General features: G+C 38.5%; 1 pseudogene; it reads left to right on the top strand.

The window, feature by feature from the left end:
* The first annotated feature begins 4,193 nt into the window (after positions 1-4,193).
* On the top strand, positions 4,194-7,574 carry LOC110288255 (uncharacterized; annotated as a pseudogene).
* The last annotated feature ends 2,621 nt before the right edge of the window (positions 7,575-10,195 follow it).

Here is a 10,195-nt window from a genome sequence, read left to right as displayed (position 1 = left end):
GAGCAAGAGAGCAAGACAGGAAACAATATTTGCTCATGGTTTTTGCTTTTATGCTTGAAGTTGGTTTTCTATCATAAGATTCCCAAATAATGGAAGGAGGTTTTTGGGGTTTTTTTTGTAATAGCATATTTTGTGTATTTCAAATACATAAAACTTTTCAATTGTTATATCTGTTGCCCATTTCCCCTCTGGAACCCCCTTTTCCTCCTTTCTGGAACTCCCTCCTCCTGCTTCTATGAGGATACTGCCCCTCCCACCCTCCCACTCCAATTTCACCACTCTGGCATTCCACTACACTGGGGCATGGAGCCTTCACAGGACCAACGGCTTCTCTTCCTATTGATGCCAGACAATTCCATCCTCTGCTCCACATAGAGCTGGAGCCATGGGTGCCAACATCTTTACTCTTTGTTTGGTGGTTTAGTTCCTAGGAGTTCTGAGGTATCTGGTTGGTTGATATTGTTGTTCTTCCTATGGGGTTGCAAACCCCTTCAGCTGTTTCAATCCTTTCTCTAACTCCTCCATTGGGGTCCATGTGCTCAGTCCTGTGGTTGGCTGTGATCATCTACCTCTGTATTTACCTCTGTATTTGTCAGACTCTGGCATTGCCTCTAAGGAGACAGGGATAATAGGCTCCTGTCAGCAAGCATTTCTTGGCATGCACAGTAGTGTCTGGGTTTGGTGTCTGTATAGGGGATGGATTCCCAATTGGGGCAGTCTTTTATGGTGTCTGTATAGAGGATGGATTCCCAAGTGGGGCAGTCTCTGGATGCTGTCTGTATAAGGGCTAGATTCCCAAGTGAGGCAGTCTCTGGATGGTCTTTCCCTCAGACTCTGCTCCATACTTTGACCCATTCTTTCCTTTAGACAGGACATTCTGGGTTAGGAATTTGAAGATGAGTGGGTGGCCCCAGCCTCCAAATGGGGTCCTTGCCTAACCTCTGGATATGTTCTCTAATGATTCTCCCCTAATTTGTTGGGCATTTCAACTAATTTCATCCCTATTACATCCTGGGAGCCTTTTGCTCTCATAGCATCTTGGACATGCTGGTAGCTACCCCCAGATTTCCCTTCCCCATTGGTACACACCTGTGTTCAAACTTTTGATCCTCTGTAAATCATCCCTCTCTCCTCCCATACTTGGTCCTGTCCCCCTTTTCCTCCCTTCCACTCCTCCCTTCTTCCCAAGTCCTGCCACACTTTCCCTCCCATGAGTATTTTCTTCCCCCTTCTACGAGGACTGAAACATCCACATTTTGACTTTCCTTCTTCTTTCACTTCATATGGTCTATTAATTTTACCTTAGTTATACTGAGTTTTTCAGCTAATATCTACTTATCAATGAGTGCATACCATGTGTGTCCTTTTTTACTCGGTTACCTCATTCAGGATGATATTGTCTATTTCCGTCAATTTTCCTAAGAATTTCATGAAGTCATTGTTTTTAATAGCTGAGTAGTACTCCATTGTGTAAATGTACCACATTTTCTGTATCCACTCCTCTGTTGAAGGACATCTGAGTTCTTTGCAGCTTCTGGCTACTATAAATAAGGCTGTTATGAACATAATGGAACATGTGTCCTTGTTATTTGTTGTAGCATCTTTTGGGTATATGCACAGAAGTGGTATAGCTGGGTTCTCAAGTAGTACTATGTCCAATTTTCTGAGGAACCTAGTCGGCCATCAATGGAAAGAGAGGCCCATTGGACTTGCAAACTTTATATGCCCCAATATAGGGGAATGCCAGGGCCAAAAGAATGGGAATGGGTGGGTAGGGAAGTGGGGGGCGCTATGGGGGACTTTTGGGATAGCATTGGAAATGTAATTGAGGAAAATATGTAATAAAAATATTAAAAATCAAAAAAAAAAAAAAAACAACAACAAAGTTAACAGAATACCTGGCTAACCTTCATCTCTTACCTTGTACTGCCATCCTGTGGCCATTTTATTTTCTAGCCTAAAAAGACAGCAAACCCCATTTTCTATTTCCATCACACACAATAGCCTCAGGTTGTCACTAAACATAGGGCTACATATATACTGTACTAAACACAGTACACAAATATAGCGGTACTACCAACATGTCCTGCCATGTGGAGTGGAGTCCACCATGCCATTTATGTTCTGAGTGAGACAGGCTTTCTCAGGACTCTGCTCTTCAGGCTCCCCTCCTTCTCTCTACCTTGGAATCTCATGGCAGCTTCTGCAGGACTTCTCTGTATTAGCGTTGGCGACATCTTGGTTCTCTCTTGGGTACTCAGAAATACTTTCTGCTGGAAGCCTGGGTTTGTAAAAAAAAAAAAAAAAAAAAAAAAAAGAAGTGGTATAGCTGGGTTCTCAGGTAGTACTATGTCCAGTTTTCTGAAGAAACTTGAGACTGATTTCCAGAGTGGTTGTACCAGCTTGCAATCCCACCAACAATGGAAGAGTATTCCTCTTTTGCCAAATCCTTACCAACATCTGCTGTCACTTCAAATTTTGATCTTAGCCATTCTGACTGGTGTAAGGTGGAATCTCAGAGTTGTTTTGATTTGCATTTCCCTGATGACTAAGGATGTTGATTATTTCTTTAGGTGCTTCTCAGCCACTAAATATTCCTCAGTTGAGAATTTTTTGTTTAGCTCTGTACTCTATTTTTAATAGGTTTATTTGATTCTCTGGTGTCTAACTTCTTAAGTTCTTTATCTATGTTGAATATAAGCCCTCTAGCAGATGTAGGTTTGGAAGTGTAAGCCAAATAAACCTTTATCTCCCCAACTGCTTCTTGCTCATGATGTTTGTGCAGGACTAGAAACCCTGACTAAGACAGAGCATAAACCATTGGTGTTCTGTTCAGGAAATTTTTCCCTGTGCCCATGTTTTTGAGGCTCTCCCCCCACTTTCTCTTCTATTAGTTTCAGTGTATCTGGTTTTATGTGGCAGGCATTGATTCTAGTGGACTTGAGCTTTGTACAAGGAGATAAGAATGGATCAACTTACTTCCACTCTGGACTGGTGCTATGAGTGGACATTGGGTGTAAATTCCCCAGCCTGTCCCACAACACCCAGAGGAAGCACCACTCCCAAGTGCTCTAACACTTCAGGATCATAGGACTAAAGGTGAGGAGCACAAAACATGTGCCCCAATACCTGCAGTACTGGGACCATAGGTAACCAGGCACCCAGGCACTGGGCCAATATTTTCTTAAGTCCAAGTGGAACTGCTAAACCACATATTCCCTTTTGGTAATATCTTATTAATGTTATATTGTGAACTGGTGTACCTCAGGTTCTGGAAGATGAATACAGAACTGTATTGTGTGTATCACTCTCAAAAGAGTTTAAGTAAAGGGTCTTTCTATGTATCTTTGACTGTCCTGGAACTCATTGTATACATTACACTGACATCCTACTCAATGTCTCCTGCCTATGTCTCCTGACTGCATTGTTTTGGTTTGGTTTAGTTGGGTTTGTTTTGATTTGGTTTGGTTTGGTTTGGTTTTTCGAGACAGGATTTTTCTGTGTAGCCCTGGCTGACCTGGAACTCACTCTGTAGACCAGGCTTGCCTCTAACTCAGAAATTCACCTACCTCTGCCACCCAAATGCTGAGATTAAAAGCATGTGCCACCATGCTTGGCTCTGACTGCATTGTTAAATGCATAAGCCAGTCTACCCAGCATGCTTATTGATTTTTATATGTAGTAATGGTTAATATTAATACAATTTCTTTGTTGTGTGCCAAACACTATTGCTCTTGTAGAGCTTTTGTCTTTATATGTGTAATTGACATTTTTCAAGAAGGGTACATCCTATTCAAAGGGCTGAGAAATGACAGGAGTGACAGGGCTAGAGAGATGCCTCAGCACTTAAGAAACTGATTGTTCATGCAGAGGTCCTACGTATAATTCTCAGCAACCACATGGTGGCTCACAACCACCTGTAATAGGGATCCAATGCCCTCATGTGGGAGTCTGAAGATATCAACAGTGTACTCACATATCTGAAATACATAACTCTTAAAAAAAGAAAAAAAGAAATGACAGGGGTGAACCTTATTATTAAGTTTCCTTCTGACATAACTTGGTAGTTACAGTAGAACTTGGGTGTGAGTAAATAAGTGGGACAGGCCCCAGAATTATATGAACACATTGCCTATGAAGAATAGATGCCCGATGTTGTTTCTATTGTGCTTTCCTTTGTATACATTTATGGGATGTTCTAGAATGCAGTGACTTATGAGGACGTGCATGTGAACTTCACTCAAGAGGAGTGGGCTCTGCTGGATCCTTCTCAGAAGAAGCTCTACAAAGATGTCATGTTGGAAACCTACAGGAACCTCAATGCTATAGGTAAATTTGTGAATTCCCTTTCTTGACTTAAAATTCAAGAAAACAAATTTTCTTTTGATGCACTTCTGTAGTTTCAATAAAAATGAAGGAAGGATTTGGTGAATAAATCATGCATGACTATGAGGTTCACTGAAGATAGTAACTTACATTTTGCTAAATTTCAAGGCATACATTTTCTGTTTTAGGCTTTAGTTGGGAAGCCCAAAATATTGAAGAACATTGTCAAAGTTTTGGAAGACACAGAAGGTAATTTTCATGTGAAAGCTCATACAAATCTGCCTCTAAAGATATGTTAATGTGTGCTAAAAATTGATAAGAAAAGGAGCAGTATAAATTAGCACAGCTTTAAGTGTATTGATGATTGCTGCATTCAAACAAAACCATCGTCTTTACTGTCCTGTATCTGATTTTTTGCAAGATGTTCCTTTAAGAAGGAGGACAAGGAAACAATGCCTTAGTGTATATCCCCATTTGAAACATAGCCCTAATACAGTACAACTGCCAGTCTGTTTCTGCTTACTTTGGAAATTCTACACAAATTGAATAGTTGATAACTATGTGTCCAAAAGCTTCTAAGAAGCAAATAGTCTATATTTCAGCTGGTTATACTCATTTATTAGCAGTGTCAGTACTAAGTTTAGTTAGAAGGGCAGCATTTGGGAGGTGAGTAAGAGGTGTTGCAGTAACCTTAATCCATATTTCACATGTCTATGAGAACACTGAGTCAAACCTTGTGAATGCAAACTTCAACATTTTATGTATTGGACTTCCTTTCATAAGTATATAATATTTTATAATGGATACACACCATGTATACCAAACAGATATCCCAAAAAACTATGTCTGTCTTTCTTTCTCTCTCTCTTTTCTTTTGTCTCCTATAACTGTTAGAAGATATATAGTGGGTTTCAGTTATAGAGTAGACTTTTTAAACATAATACAAGTTAACAGTTCATTACATTTCCACGTTTGATGGCAATACATCAGCAACCTCATTCTGGAGAAAATGCTCTTGAGTCCTAGGGATGTGGAAATGCTCCTATTTCTCCTGGTTCACTTTGCAAATATACTATGAGACACAGTACAGTAAAATTTGGAATACACTTAGTGCGTTAAAGCTCTGAATTCCTCCACTTTTCTTCAAGTACGGGAACAACATTTTATAGAAAAAGAATACCTAAAACTGAGCCATGTAATCAATGTTCATACCTTCTCAGGTGACTGTAACCATGAGAAACAACCCATAATGAAGGGGAACAGCATGAATGTAAGCAAAGGGATAAAAGGTCTGATGCCTCTTTACATTTAGATAAATAGTAACATTAAATCCTAGAGATGAAAGTATTCTGGGACTTCAGAGATGCCTCAGCAGTTAAGAGCACCAACTGCCCTTCTGAAGGTCCTGAGTTCAAATCTCAGAAACCACATGGTGGCTCACAACCATCCCTAGTGAGATCTGACTCCCTCTTCTGGAGTGTCAGAAAACGGGACAGCTACAGTGTACTTACATATAATAAGTAATCAAACTACCAAATAGGAAAACAAGAAGAAAGTATTCACCCGTGTGGTAAAGCTCTCACATGTGCCAATTCTCTTCTCAGGTGTGAAAGGAGTCAGCGTGCAGAGAAACCCTCTGAATATACTCAACCTGATAAAGGGTTTGCTTTACGTGCTCACAGTCATGCCCAAAGGCATGAAAGGATTCATACAGAAAAGATCCCCTCTGAAGTTATTCACTGTGTCGAAGACTTTTTACCTTACACAAGTCACCAAGTACATAAAAGAACACAAACTAGACAGACACCCTATGAATGTAATCAATGTGGTAAAGGATTTGCAATGCCCAGTTATCTTAAAAGGAATGAAAGATTTCATACTAGAGAGAAACCCTACAAGTGTAATCAGTGTGATAAATCCTTTTCAAAGCATAATCATCTTCAAAGTCATAGAAGAACACATACTGGAGAGAAACCCTACAAATGTAATCAATGTTATAAAGCCTTTTCTGAGAAATGTAATCTCCAAGAACATATAAGGATACATACTGGAGAGAAACCCTACAAATGTAATCAGTCTGATAAAGCCTTTTCTCAATACAATATACTTCAAAGTCATAGAAGAACACATACTGGAGAGAAACCTTACAAATGTAATCAATGTGATAAAGCCTTTTTTCAATACAGTACTCATCAAAGTCATAGAAGAACACATACTGGAGAGAAACCCTTCAAATGTAATCAATGTGATAAAGCCTTTTCCCAATGCTGTTATATCTACGTTCATACAAGAACACATACCGGAAAGAAACCCTACAAATGTAATCAATGTGATAAGGCCTTTTCCCAATACAGTCATCTCCACATTCATAGAAGAACACATACTGGAGAGAAACCATTAAAATGTAATGAATGTGATAAAACATTTTCAAACCACAGTACTCTTCAAAATCATAGAAGAACACATACTGGAGAGAAACCCTTCAAATGTAATCAATGTGATAAAGGTTTTTCACAACACAGTACTCTTCAAAATCATAGAAGAACACATACCGGAGAGAAACCCTTCAAATGTAATCAATGTGATAAAGCTTTTTCACGACACAGTATTCTTCAAACTCATAGAAGAACACATACCGGAGAGAAACCCTACAAATGTAATCAATGTGATAAAGCCTTTTCCCAATACAGTTATCTCCACATTCATAGAAGAACACATACTGGAGAGAAACCCTTCAAATGTAATCAATGTGATAAAGCCTTTTCTGTGAAATGTAATCTCCAAAAGCATATAAGGATACATACTGGAGAGAAACCCTACAAATGTAATCAATGTGATAAAGCTTTTTCTGAGAAATATAGTCTCCAAAACCATATAAGGATACATACTGGAGAGAAACCCTACAAATGTAATCAGTGTGATAAAGCCTTTTCTGAGAAATCTAGTCTCCAAAGACATATAAGGATACATACTGGAGAAAAACCCTACAAATGTAATCAATGTGAAAAAGCCTTTTCCCAATCCAGTAATCTCCACATTCATATAACAACACATACTGGAGAGAAACCCTACAAATGTAATCAATGTGATAAAGCCTTTTCAAAACACAGTACTCTTCAAACTCATAGAAGAACACATACCTGAGAGAAACCCTTCAAATGTAATGAATGTGATAAAGCTTTTTCCCAATATAGTAATCTCCACATTCATAAAATAGCACATACTGGAGAAAAACCCTACAAATATAATCAATGTGATAAAGGCTTTTCCCAATACTGTCATCTTCAAATTCACAGAAAAACACATACCTAAGAGAATCCCTTCAAATTTAATGAATGTGATGAAGGCTTTTCCCACCATTATAATATACAAATTCATGAGAGAAGACATACTAGAGAGAAACCTTACAAGTGTATTCAGTGTGTGTAAATCTTTTCAAAGCATTTTCATCTTCAAAAGAATAAAGAATCCACACTGGAGAAAAAAATCTACGAAGGAAATGGATGTGAGCAAATTTTTTACAATGCCATCATTTCTGAATGTATAAGTGAACATACTGAAGAGAAAGACTATGAATGTGATCATAGTCTTAATCATCATGAACATATTTGTAGGGGCCTGAATCCTTCTGAGTATAAGGAATGTGGAAAAATCTATGCCAGGCAGTTATCTCCTAATGCAGCAAGGAGCACATACTGGAGAGACAGACAGACAGAGAGATACAAAGAGAGACCGTATAAATATACACAATGTGGTAAACCTTAGCATATCACAGTTATCTTTGAATACATAAAAGAGCACACGATATATCTCAGAATTCATAAAAGAAGACACTGAAGAGAGAAACTGTGTGTGCATAATGTGGTAAGGCCTTTGCAGTTGACATTGACATTGATCTCATCATGTATAAATTAACACAGACTTGTAAGAAACCTCATAAAAATAAGGAATGTGGTAAGCTTGTGTGTGAACCAGTCGTTTTTTTTTTTCTTGAGAAAAATCCATGCTGCAGGTTAACCTTGTAAATGGAGCCACTGTGGAAACATTTTCTACATCACAGTATCTGTATGGGAGAGTAAAACCTTTAGCAAGTACTGGATTGGTTAATGTTTCCATGTCACATTAATCTTTTAGGACTTTAAAGAACTCAAAAATAAGGCAATCTATGACTCTGATGGACATGGTTCCATCTTGTGCTAACCCAGTTACATTAATTTACACGACATTATTCATTCTTGAGAAAACCTTTAGCAAATGTCAACTATCTGCTCAAGCATGATGATGTCTCTATTTTATTCATACCTGGAAACTCATAGGGACAAAAGCGCTGTGAGGTTCATTGATAAGATAACTGGTTTAAAATTCACAGTTCACTTTAAGTCCAGGAAATAACTCATTCAGGTGTGAAACACTGTTGGTGACTATTAGTGCCTTTTCTGTTGTTGTGATAAACTGTCTAAGGTATAATAGAAAACTGAAGTCCCAAACTAAGTTTTCCACCCCAGCTTTGGACATTTCTTTTCCAGGTAAAACACACACAACTTTTATATTTGTAATAAAGCTTAGTCAACACCCAATATTGGCTGATATCTATCCTCTATTCTATCACATCTATTTCCCAGCCAGTAATTTTGTCATATTATTTTGATTTATTTCTTCTGGGTTATGCTTAACTCCATTATTTTACTGTTGACTGTTAATTAAGGCTAGTTTTTCTCTGTCTACTTTCTTCTCCTTGTGGTTCTCCACTGATTCTAAGTCCAGTATCCCTAATCCCTGTCTATGTCTGTTCTGCCCAGCTACTGTCCAGGTATTGATTGTTGTCATCTTTAATAACCAGTCAGAAGAAACTTGAGAGCAAGGTCACACACCCTCTCTTAGGTCTGTGTGCAGATCTTGTCTTCTAAGGAGCAATCATTTTTTATTTTCCTGTTTTTAACATTACAGTATATAGCAAGAGATGAAACCCCAACATGAAGGCAATTTTTAGAAGCATTTAAATTTCATTAGAGTTCTAAAGGGATATAGGATCACCATGATATTGTCAGGGCAACAAGTGTCATTTGTGGCAGCTAAAGGAGGAGCTTAGAGCTCACATCCTCAACCTATAGCCTCAAAGAGAGTGTTACAGAGAGGTGAGGTGTCACTTACCTTTAATCCCAGCACTTGGGAGGCAGAGGCAGGCAAATTTCTGAGTTTGAGGCCAGCCTGGTCTGCAATGTGAGTTCCAGCACAGCCAGGGCTACACAGAGAAACCTTGTCTCAATAAAACCAAGAGAGAGAGAGAGAGAGAGAGAGAGGACTAGACATGATTTGAGGAAGTAAACTCTGAAATTCAACCTCAATGACATATTTTCTCCAGCAGGCAGATATTTCCTACATCTCCCCAAATGACACTACTAACTGAGAAGTATTGATTTCTCTGCCATCAATCCTCTATGCTTGCTTTTTGTTATATAAGCCAACTCATGATGAAGAAAAACTCTGGATAGGCATTATTTGCCACAAACCCTGGGTCAGAGTAGTCAATATTTATACAAGAATAACATCATGAATGAAATTTTCTTTGCTGACCAACTTCGTTTAATTTTATTTACGGGGTTTATCTGCATCTTTGGGTGAGTATGTGCATGTCTATGCTGATTTCCACAATTATTAAGTTGTTGTATCTTCTTCTAGCAGAAGATACACCAAGATGTCCAAACCTGACTTTGTCCCTGGGAATGAAATTTTCTTAATTACTTGGCCATGTCTCTAGCCATCTAAATAATTAAAGTGTTTTATGTCATCATGATGTCAGGAAATAGAAAAAAAATCTTATACAAGAGAAAAACCGTATCCATGTTGATGACCTCGTTGTAACCTGTAA

Source organism: Mus caroli, unplaced genomic scaffold, assembly GCF_978045245.1.
Source record: "Mus caroli unplaced genomic scaffold, Mus_caroli_1 scaffold_15, whole genome shotgun sequence".
Taxonomy (NCBI): domain Eukaryota; kingdom Metazoa; phylum Chordata; class Mammalia; order Rodentia; family Muridae; genus Mus; species Mus caroli.
The sequence above is the reverse complement of the archived record's forward strand: the minus strand, read 5'-3'. Positions and strand labels throughout refer to the sequence as shown.